This window comes from Octopus bimaculoides, chromosome 6 (genome assembly GCF_046866305.1).
Source record: "Octopus bimaculoides isolate indiv1 chromosome 6, ASM4686630v1, whole genome shotgun sequence".
Taxonomy (NCBI): domain Eukaryota; kingdom Metazoa; phylum Mollusca; class Cephalopoda; order Octopoda; family Octopodidae; genus Octopus; species Octopus bimaculoides.
Genome location: NC_142933.1, coordinates 119,426,883 through 119,439,382, shown reverse-complemented (window position 1 = coordinate 119,439,382; position 12,500 = coordinate 119,426,883).

Below are 12,500 nucleotides of genomic sequence, written 5' to 3'. Positions count from 1 at the left end.
AAGCAAGGATGCCGATTCATTGCTTGTGCAAATTCACTGCTTGTGATGTATACCACACTAAGTACTGCCTTTGTACAAAGGAACAGTTACCCAGCCAACATATGCAATTTGAATGATCTATATGAGTTAAGAAAAAAGTCCATGCCTACTTTTGCATTACTTCATTACACCATCAAACATTATCATCTTCACCTTTTTTATAGAACCATTCCCCCCCCCCCCCCCCCACGATGTTGAGTGATATCTTAATAGTGTCACTACTCTGAGTTTTTAATTTTGTGTTTTTTTCTGCTAGAAAAATTAAAATAAAAAGAATTCATTGCTGCAAGGAAGGGAATCAACAGCTTCAAAGATATGTTTATGTAGATTTCATTTTATATACAGAAACATAAATATACATACATTGTAGATAATTCTATACAATTATCTCCACCGCAGCGAAGGCAGAGATATTGTTTTCAGTCATGTTTGTTTGTTTGTTTGTTTGTTTGTCCATGGACAAGACATCTCAAGAAATGCTAGATGGATTCGGATAAAACTTTCAGGGATGTTTGGCCCCATGACTGGCATGAACTGACTAGATTTTCGGATCAATCCAGTATCGGACAAGGATTCTGGATTATTTTTGTTTTTTTTTACTTGATTTTTGAGAGCGGTCGGTTTCATTTTTAGTATTCTCGTTTGTGAGAGCAGTTGAGTTTATTTCAGGTATTCTCATTTTAAAAATCATCTCCACCTAATCGTTGAGAGGACGTTGGTGTTGTCTTGTTATCTTTTTTTATCTTTTGCTTGTTTCAACCATTGGATTTGGTAGACAGAAGCGAAAAGAAGCCCATCATGCATATATATATATATATATATATATATATATATATATATATATATATATATATATATATATACCGGAGTAAGCACATGAAATGTGCAACAAGGTGGAAAAAAGAGTACTCAAATACCAGAGGTAGAGTAATATGCTTTATTTAAAAGCAGCAGAAATATAACAAAAAAACCGTTACTCTGAGTTTCACGTTCCCGTTCATCGGACAGTTTTGTTCATCTAACAAAACTGTTCGATGAACGGGAACGGGAAACTCAGAGTAACGTTTTTTTTTGTTATATTGCTGCTGCTTTTAAATAAAGTATATATATATATATATATATATATATATATATATATATATATATATATATATATATATATATATATATAAGTTTGTGAGTATGTATGTGTGCTTCACTGCTTTGAGATTATGTTGAGATAGTGTGATAGTTGTAAACGAGTCTATTCATGCAGAAGTATCACCTGATTTGGAAACAAGTCACAATTGATGACAGGAAGGGCATCTGCCCATAGAAAATCCACCTCAAACAATTCCATTTGACCATGTGAGCATGGAAAAGTGGATGTTAAATGATGAGGACAATGGTGATAGTGATGTTACTATACTCCTTTACTCGTTTCAGTCATTGGACTGTAGCCATGCTGGAGCACTATCTTGTAAAAGAAACCTATACTCACACACGCACACACACACATATATATATATATGTATGTTTAATATATATCGTTAGCAAGATGGTGAGATAGCAAAATCATTAGCACACTATATAAAATGCTTAGCAGCATTTTGTCCATCATTATGTTCAAATCCTGCCAAGGTAAACTTTGTCCTTCATCCTTTCAGGGTCGATAAAATAAGTACAAGTTGAGCACTGGAGTTGATATAATCGACTTGTCCCGCCCCCTGAAATTGCTGGCCTTGTGCCAAAATTTGAAATCACTATTATCATTATTATTATTATCAAGATGGTGAACTGGCAGAATTATTAACATGGCAGGCAAAACGCTTGGCAGCATTTCGTCTGTCTTTACGTTCTGAATTCAAATTCTGCTGAGGTCAACTTTGTCTTTTATCCTTTCAGGGTCGATAACGTAAGTACTATTTGAACACTGGAGTCGATGTAATTAACTTACCTGCTTCCCACAACTTGCTGGCCTGGTTCCAAAATTTGAACCAATCTACATAGATCATTAGCATGTTAATTATGCCTGCAGAGTAATTTATCTGGAAGTATTGAACTTCTATATTTATTTATTTATTTTGTTTGGCAGTGGAAGTAAGAATCGAGGGTGTACAGTGGTTATTTCTTTTTATTATCACACCAGGTACCATCATCATTGATACCTTTACGCACAGAAATGATAAATTTTTGAGACATGCATGCGTAAAAACCTGTGAAACAGGCGGAGAAGCTCATGCACAAAGTGAAGTTAGTGCACAAAGCTTGAATGGTTGCAGAATGAAGAAAGAGTAAAATGGAGAAAGTAGAACAACCAGCAAAAGGAAAATAAATAATAAATAAAATAAAATAAGCAAAAACAAAAACAAATCTTAACCTCCCCTCCCCTATATTGTAGTTCTATCCAATTGGTCTTTCTGTCTGTCTGTCTGTTCAGAACTCTCAATGGTGTTACTATCTTCCTTTCTTTCATTTTTATATATTTATTTGTCCTTATTATGTATGTATTTATTGTCATTTTCTTTTTTTCTTTTTGCTTCTTTGTGTGTTTGTATTTTGTGTTTTGTAATGCATTTTCTTTTGTTTTTTTGGGTTTTTTTTTTGGCAGAAATGCATCCAGATGCTAACAATGTCTATTTTTAGTACGTCATAACAGTATGGCAAAGCAGGTAGATTATGACGCATACATGCCAGTGGAGGAGTATAAACAGGCAACTTTATTATATGCTTAATGGAGCAGTGTAGGAGGAGAGGGTTGGAGTAAGAAAGGTAAGTGAATAAAGGCAGACAGACTGACAGATAGATAGAAAGGTAAACAGAGAGGTAGATAGAAAGATAGGTATACAAAGAGATAAATAAGTAGACAGAAATACAATCAGGTAGATAGATAGACAGATAGACAGATAGATAGATAGATAGATAGATAGATAGATAGATAGATAGATAGATAGACAGATAGATAGATAGATAGACAGATAGATAGATAGATAGATAGATAGATAGATAGATAGATAGATAGATAGAGGGTCAGAGAAAGAGAGAAAGAGGGAAAAAAACAGACAAATATAAGTAGATATAGAAATATAGACAGAATGAGAGAGAAGAGGAGGGGAGAGGGGAGAGAGAGAGAGAGGGGGGGGGGGAAAGAGAGTGTATTTGATAAGCTGGCAGAATAACTGGTTGGCAGACAGACAGTCAGACAGTCAGACAGGCACACTAGCTGATAGACCCAAACAAGACTAGCAAAGCAGGCAGGCAGGAAAGACAGCGGATCAGTAGCCAGGCAGATAAGATAGAATTCTTCCATAGACACAAAATCTCAGATTTATAGGGGAGGCAAAATAAGATAATGCAAGTTTCATGCATTTCTCTTAGACATCAGAAATATAACTGGATTGAAATGTCTACAACTGGGAACTGAAACCAGATTGCAGACTCAACTCAGCAATAATTTACTCTGACAGAGAGAAGGTTGGGATAATGGTGAATGTGGTACTAAAAGACAGAATGGAATAGACAAGCTGTCAAATAGATAGCTAGACAGACAAATAAGTGGTCACATATTTAGACATATAGACAGATGGTTAATTGGATATCAGTCAGACAAGCAAGCAGAAATCTATACAAATAGACAACCAATAGACCAGACAAATAAGTAGAATGACAGATAGACAAATAGACAAACAGGTAGATAAACAAATAATGAGATAGACAAATGGGTAGACAATAGATAGACAGAGAAATAGAGTCAAATATGTGGACAGACAGACAAATAGGGAAACGGAAAAGTAGATAGACAGACAATTATGTAGACAAACAGCTAAAGGGATAGAAAGAGTTAGATAGAAAAGTAGGTGGACAAATAGAGAGACAGAAAGAAACAGGAAGACAATGAGAAAACAGAGATAGAGGAAAATAAACAGCTAAACAGACAGACAGGCAGGTAGATAGTCAGACAAATAGACCAGGAGACAAATAGATAAATAGCTAAATAGACAAATAAGTTGATAGGCAAATAGGCCGATAAATAGATAGACATACAAATGGACAGATAGACATATAAATAGGCAAACAAATGAATTGACAGAGAGAAAAATAGATACACAAATAAACAAAGACATTGACAGAAAGACAAATAAGTGGTCCTATAAATAGAGAAATAGAAAGTCAGGCAAATGCAGCGATAAAAACAGAAAAATTGACAAATAGGTAGACAGACAAATCGATAAATAAATTGACAGACAGACAAATAGATAAGCAGAAAAATAAACAGACAAATAGATAGCCAAAGTGAGCAGACAGAGAAATAGAGAGATAGGCTAACAAAATGACAGAAAAATAGGGAGACAGATAAGCAGATAGACAGAGAAATAGATAGACAAAAGCATGGATAGACAAAAAGAGAGAAAACTAATCTGGCAGACAGACAAATAGATAGATATACAAACGAACAGACAGACAGACAGACACACAAAGAGATGGATAATTTGGTAGAAATAAACTGGGACACAGACAAATAAAAAGGCAGGCAAATAGACAGAGTGAGAGAGAAAAAGAAAGGGAGAGATAAATACAAGTAGATAGACAAGCAGACAGACAAATAGATAGGTGGACAAATACATTGACTGACAAATACTTAGACAGTCAAACACGTGTACAGGAATAGTCCAATTAACAGAGAGATACACAAATAAGACTTGACTGCCAAAAAAGATAGACAAATAGACAAACAGAAATGAACAGACAGATAGGCAGATGGACACATAGGGTAGACAAAAAAAAAAGATTTACAGACAATAGACAGATATAGAAAGACAAATAAAACTGAAGATACACACAACATAGATAGGCAAATAAGTAGACAGACAAATATAGAGACTAACAGATAACCTGGTAGACTGACGTACAAACAAATGAACAGACAAACAAATGAACAGACAAACAAATGAACAGACAAACAAATGAACAGACAAACAAATGAACAGACAAACAAATGAACAGACTAATAGACAGACACACAAATGACAGTCAAATAAATAGACAAATAGCCTAATGGTTAGACAAATAGACAGACATGTTGGCTGACAGCTTGATGAATATAGACATATAGACAAAAAGGATATAGACATAGACACCCTCTCTCTCTCTCTCTCTCTTTCCCTATATATATATATATATATATATATATATACAGAGAGAGAGAGAGAGAGAGAGAGAGAGAGAGAGAGAGAGAGAGTGAGACAGACAGATAGACAGACAAATAGAGAGGTAGAAAGAGAGAGAGAGAGAGAGAGAGAGAGAAGAAAATGATGGTGACAGGTGGGGGATATGTAGCTGAGAAATAATTAAATTATTTGAAAGCAATCCTGCCAGAAGAAAATGCTGAATGAAGTTATTCCCATGATTGTGAGAAATATGTAGTCCTTACCAGTTAAAGTTGGTTGACTGAAGTAAGGAAAACATATAAAGATGGTAAAGGATAAAATATTGAGAAAGGGATTTATTAGGTTTCAAAAATGAGTTGTTGTTAGCCACTGGTGCAAGGAAGAACTGCAGAGGGAATAAATCAGACAAAGAATTATTGAAATAAATTGGTTAAGGGCTTCAAATTTTGACACAAGACCAGTGATTTTGAGGTGAGGGTTTCATTGATTACATCGACCCAGCGTTTGACTGGTACTTATTTTATCCACCCTGAAAAGATGAAAGGCAAAGTCTAGCTTGGTGGAATTTGAACTCAGAATTTCATGAGCCAGAAAACATACGGCAAAGCATTTTGTCTACACTCTACCAGTTCTACTAGTTCACTGCCTTAGATAGAGTAATATAAGTCTGTAAGACTGACGGTAGCAACTACATTTTTTTGCTGCAAAACTGTTTCCCTATTCTACTTGAATCTTCCGTATATCACAAATTTGAATAGGTGTGTGCTTTCCTTAAATCACATAATAAAATAAAAGAAAGTTACGCTTCAAGAGACCAACCTTGAAATGTAATGAAATTTCCACACGACTGCATAACCACAAAATTGCATATCAGTTTGACACAGTGTTTATCTCATATATATCACATAATCAGCAGAAAAAGAATGTCATTATCAAAGTATAACTTCATTTATTATTTTCAAACGTGGCAAGGCAGTGAGCTGGCAGAATCGTTAGCACACCAGGCAAAATGCTTAGCAGCATTTCATTCAGCTTTACATTCTGAGTTCAAATTCCACCGAGGTCAACCTTGCCATTTATCCTTTTCTGAGTTGATAAAATAGGTACCAGTTAAACAATGGGGTCAGTGTAATCAACTTAACCCCTTCCCAAAAATTGTTGGCCTTGTGCCAAAATCATTATTTTTTATTATTATTATTTATGGTTTCCTTTCATTATAACTTTATTTCAGCTGCCTTAGTACCGGGCATCCTCTGGAGGCCAAGAGTAGCAAGGGCACCTTTGTTTTGCTATGCTTACTAAAATTATCCCTACATTTATTCCATTTTAGAAGGAGAGTGCTTTCCATAGTATATGGGCTGTACATAGAAATTTTATGTTGGAAAAAATAATATATATATTTATGAAAATAAATATTTACATTGCCAACCAGTTTCACTTATGCTGAAATATTTTTCCAACATAAAATTTCTGTGCATTTTCTTTCTTTTTATTTTTTATTGCATTTCACCATGTAAATCTTTACACATTATCATCATCATCATCATCATCATCGTTTAACATCCGCTTTCCATGCTAGCATGGGTTGGACGATTTGACTGAGGACTGGTGAACCAGATGGCTACACTAGGCTCCAATCTGATTTGGCAGAGTTTCTACAGCTGGATGCCCTTCCTAACGCCAACCACTCCGAGAGTGTAGTGGGTGCTTTTACATGCCACCGGCACGAAGGCCAGTCAGGCGGTACTGGCAACGGCCACGCTCAAAATGGTGTATTTTACATGCCACCTGCACAGGAGCCAGTCCAGCGGCACTGGCAACGATCTCGCTCAAATGTCTTTACACATGCCACCAGCACAAGTGCCAGGTAGGCGACACTGGGCACAGGTGCCATCACATTTTCGCTTGCCCCAACAGGTCTTCGCAAGCCAAGTTTAGTGTCGAATGAAGGAGACAACATTGGCATGGGTGAGAGAGAGAGAGAGAGGGAGAAGCATAAATAAAATGATTGAGATTATGAAGCAAGGAGGAGGTAAAGAAACAAATAGTAAAAAGAGTCAGACAAGCAAAACTTGTGATGGTAAAAGTGTAGAAATATAAAACAAAACAGCAATAAAAGAATATGTAGAATCAAAAAATAGATATGACAGTGGAAGAAGCAAAAATGGAACCATCATTCCGGGTTATACCTTTTATCAAAGGGAAGGAAAAGGAATAGGAGTTGGAAGAGTAAAAGAAATAGAAATGAATCTAAATTTATGTTGTCAATTTACATTGCAAGCTTAGTGTAAAAAGTAAGGTGGGGAGTTGGACAGTAGAACCAGTAGTGGAAACACAATCTGGATCTGAGTGAGAATAGGTGGGGAGACAAAAAGGAAGTGAGAAAGAGGGGAAAAGAATAAGTGGTGAGAATGAGGTGGAGAGGAAGAAAGAGGGGGAGGAGGGAAAGAGAGAAGGAAAGAAGAAGGGAGAGTTAATAGGCAAAAGAGAGGGGGGGTGAAGGACTCCAAATATCAGTGTGTGCAAGTACGTATGCACGTGTGTGTGTTGTGAAGTGCATTGTTGCCATTTATGCAGATGTTAAATAATATGTAATGTCATAATCTTCATTATCATTTAACGTCTGTTTTCCATGGAGGTATGGGTCTGGACAAAATGTGTTAAAGAATATAAAAGGTCATGAATCTGTGTCAGCTAAATATATATAAATATGCACACACACACACACAACTGTATATATACACACATACAAATGCATGTGCACACAACTATATATATACCTGTGCACACACAGTCTAGTGGTTATGCCTGTGCATAAATTTGATGTGATATGGATGTATAGGATGAGTGTGTCACAAATGAGAGCTATCTATGTATGATAATTGCATGTGGTGTGTTATGGTGAGGAGATGTATGCATATGATGAGCTTCCATACAGTTTTCATTAGCAAATTCACTTAAAAGGCATTAGTGGGATTGAACATGAAACCATGTGATTGTGAAGCAAACTTATTAACCACACAGTTATGCATATGCTTACAGGATATGTAAAACTGAAATGAATACTCTACCTAATTCATATATTACCATTACACAATAACATATAATCTGTGTTGTTGATAATTTTATCATTGTCATTAATGACAGTGCAAAAGTTACATCAAAATTAGCATGCTTGTATTTATACAACAGCAAAAAAAGATTACACATTATCTTTTTTATATTGCTATATGCATCTTATCTTGGCACAAACATTACAAGGCAACCTCACTCACACTAGTACCACAATACAATATAGCCAATACACTCTATAGAGTGATTGGTAAATGAGTGGGAGACAATGTAGGATTGAATAAATCATTTAGTCTGGTTGAGAACATGACAACATCTCTAGTGTTGGTGCCATAATAAAATGCACCTCTTATACTCTGTAAAATGGTTGGTGATGACAGAAAGAGCATCAAGTTATAGAAACTAAGCTAGAATTGGAAGACACAAGTGTGATATGGTCCATCAACCAGTCTAGGAAAACAGAAGCTCTGAATAAGGACTGAAATGGACCATAACAACCCATTTTGTTTATATCAGCATGCAAAGTAAAATCTAAAATGATGATAGTAATAATTATGGCAACAACAATGATGATGATGATATATGTGATGCAGAAGGTAGCGAGCTAGCAGAAACGTTAGCATGCCAGGTGAAATGCTTTGCGGTATTTCGTCTGCTGCTATGTTCTGAGTTCAAATTCCACCGAGGTCGACTTTGCCTTTCATACTTTCGGGGTCGATTAAATAAGTACCCGTTATACACTAGGGTCAATATAATCGACTTAATCCATTTGTCAGTCCTTGTTTGTCCCCTTTGTGTGTAGCCCCTTGTGGGCAGTAAAGAAATAAGAAACGTTAGCACGCCAGGCGAAATGCTTAGAGGTATTTCGTCTGTCTTTAGGTTCTGAGTTCAAATTCCGCCGAGATTGACTTTGCCATTCATCCTTTCGGGGGCGATAAATTAAGTACCAGTTGCATACTGAGGTCAATCTAATCCTGGCCCCCTCCCCAAAATTTTTGGGCCCTGTGCCTAGAGTAGAAAAGGATATATGTGATGCAGCTTACTGTAAAGAATCCCTATACAGGCATGGCTGTGCGGTTAAGAAGCTTGCTTTGCAACAACATGGGTTTGAGTTCAGTCCAACTGTGTGGCACTTTGGGCAAGTGTCTTCTACCAATGCCCTGTGTGTGAATTTGACAGATGGAAACTATGTGGAAGCCTGTCATAAAATGTGTGAGTGTGTTATGGATTTGCGTTTGTCTCTCTTACCACCACTTAACAACCAATGCTGGTTTGTTTACATCTCTATAATTTAATGGTTTGGCACAAGAGACCAAAAGAAGCTCCAGACTTAAGAGAGTAAGTAGTGGAGTTGATTTGTTTGACTAAAACCTTCATGGTAGTGCTCCAGCATGGTTGCAGTTCAATGATTGCAACAAGTAAAACATAAAATGTAAAAGATGTCCTATATATTTTCTTTCTCTAATGTCCTCCTGAACTACTATTTCATTGACTAATTAACACACACACATGCATGCACACACACACACACATGCATGTGCACGTTCACACACACACACACACACACAGATAATATGGAACACTGATGACTAGACTAACCATGAAGAACTGAAGATTATGTTGGCTGTTTTACACAAGTGGCTTATTCCAGGAGATCCGTTATCATTTAATATCATTTAAGTAAGAGCAAAATGAAGGCCCATGGTGGTTTCACTGACAAAAAAACCATTGTTTATTTCCAGAAACCTAACAAGAAAGACATTTACAAATAGTTGCCCATTGTCCAACGAAAGAAAACAGTAGGAATGTTAACAAGATCATGGAAACAGCATAAAAATATAAAATTTTGATTGGAATATGGAACACCTAACGAAATTAATGTATAAGTTATTGGCATGAAAATAACAAATGAATGTTTTATTGCTTTGTTAATACAACATTAAAAGAGTCTAATATCAATGTAGTATTTAATACTCTAGATTATTAGAACCTTCTAGTTACAGAGTAGATATTAAATCCACAATAGAAACAGTGCCAGAAAGAGGAGCTTCTGAAAAGAGTTTAAGTGGAAATGTTAACTTGGGAAAATGCCATAATATTAGATAGAAGCTAGCGAAATTCAGATACACCCACAACTTGTAAAATTTCACATAAATATTATTCATGAAGTTGTATCAACATCAGTACGTATTAAACTGAGGAAATACCATTAGAAATATCTCTGCTTTAGAAGCAGCAGAAGAACATCCAGACAAAATGTCATCTGTCACTCTAGTGAGAAAAACTAGCACTAAAATAAAGTGCTACACATTATTTCAAGATCAGCAAGAGGAAGAATTATTAATCTGAATGGAAGGAAACAAATGAGATAAAAGTGCATATTAGGAGAACATTTTTGTTTTTGTAACAATATTGTATAAATACAAAAGGTAACACAACACCTGTAACTACAAGAGGGCATTAGTAATGTGTTTTTAACCTTGGTGTTAGAAAGAAAATAGAGGCAGAAATGGTTTTCAATCATATGTAATTAGTTGAAGACAATTAAAAAGGTTTAGTGTGTGTAAGGATGCAAGAAGGAGAATCTATATAAGAAGAATATAATAGCAAAAGTATGACATAAAAATGATAATCTTTCCAGTGGATCTATCACATCAGAAGAATCTACTGTTATATTTTGGTAAGGTTCTACAAGCTTGTGCAATACACATAGTTCTGTGGTGTCTATTCCAAAGACATCAATTTCTTGGCAACATAAACCTGAAAGTGTAAAATTGTTCTTGCTGCTGCTCTTGCTGGTGGTGATAAAGAAAAGGAGGAAAGAGGAGGTTGTGGTGCAGAAGCATTTTTATTCATTTTTGTTGTTGTTTTTGTTGTTTAACCCTAGGTTAACCCTGATCCAAAAGACCTTATGATGAAATCTTTTCCTGCTGTGACCAACCCCTTTTTTCTTTTTTTTTTACTTAGGAACGGTGAACTGATGACCTAAGATAGTACATGATACAGGTGTTGACTACTGAAACATGACAGTAATGTTTCTTTACATCAGGTCTGAAAATTTTTATTTTCATTTATGTATTTTATAAGTCAATTTCTGAAAGATAGTTCCATTGATCAATTCCAGCAGATCAATCACTGTTCGTGATATTTTTGATAGAGGGTCAATGGGTTTTTTTTTTTTATTACTTTGCTGATGTTTGTACAACAACAGCATCCCATATATGGGTGAAGTACTCTAATGAGGGTTTTATTAGCGGTTTCTAGAGTATCACATATTAAGGTGGCATTGAAAAGTTCCTGGCTTTGAGGGTATCACAAAAGCCTGGCTGGAGGCCCCACCTTCTGAGTTCTTTTACAAGGCTTAGAAAAACTGAAGGACCGCTGCAATAAGTGTGTAAATCTGAGAGAGGATTATGTTGTATAAAATCATAATTAACTGATCCTCCTGTATTTTCTTTCAACCAAGGCCAGGAACTTTTCAGCATCCCCCTTTTAAAGTTGCATGGCTAAGTGGTTAGGGTGTTGGGTTCATGATTGAAGAGTCATGGGTTTAATTCCTGGAGCAGTCCTCATATTTTTGTCCTTGAACAAGGCACTTCCTTCAATGTTGTTCCTGACTATTCAACTGAAAATGAGGACCACTTGCGTGTCAGCCCTCCCTCTCTCTCCGGCTGAAAACATTCTTACTGTTTTGATGATTCAAGGGTTGAGAAAGTATTTATGTCTGCTTCACACTACATAGTCACCTAAAACAACTAGCGAAAGCATGGTACATACTACCAGAGCATACTACCAGAGCACACTACCAGAGCACACTACCAGAGCACACTACCAGAGCACACTACCAGAGCATACTATCAGAGCACACTACCAGAGCACACTACCAGAGCACACTACCAGAGCACACTACCAGAGCACACTACCAGAGCATACTATCAGAGCACACTACCAGAGCATACTACCAGAGCACACTACCAGAGCATACTATCAGAGCACACTACCAGAGCACACTACCAGAGCACACTACCAGAGCACACTACCAGAGCACACTACCAGAGCACACTACCAGAGCATACTATCAGAGCACACTACCAGAGCACACTACCAGAGCACACTACCAGAGCATACTACCAGAGCACACTACCAGAGCACACTACCAGAGCACACTACCAGAGCACACTACCAGAGCACACTACCAGAGCACACTACCAGAGCACACTACCAGAGCACACTACCAGAGCA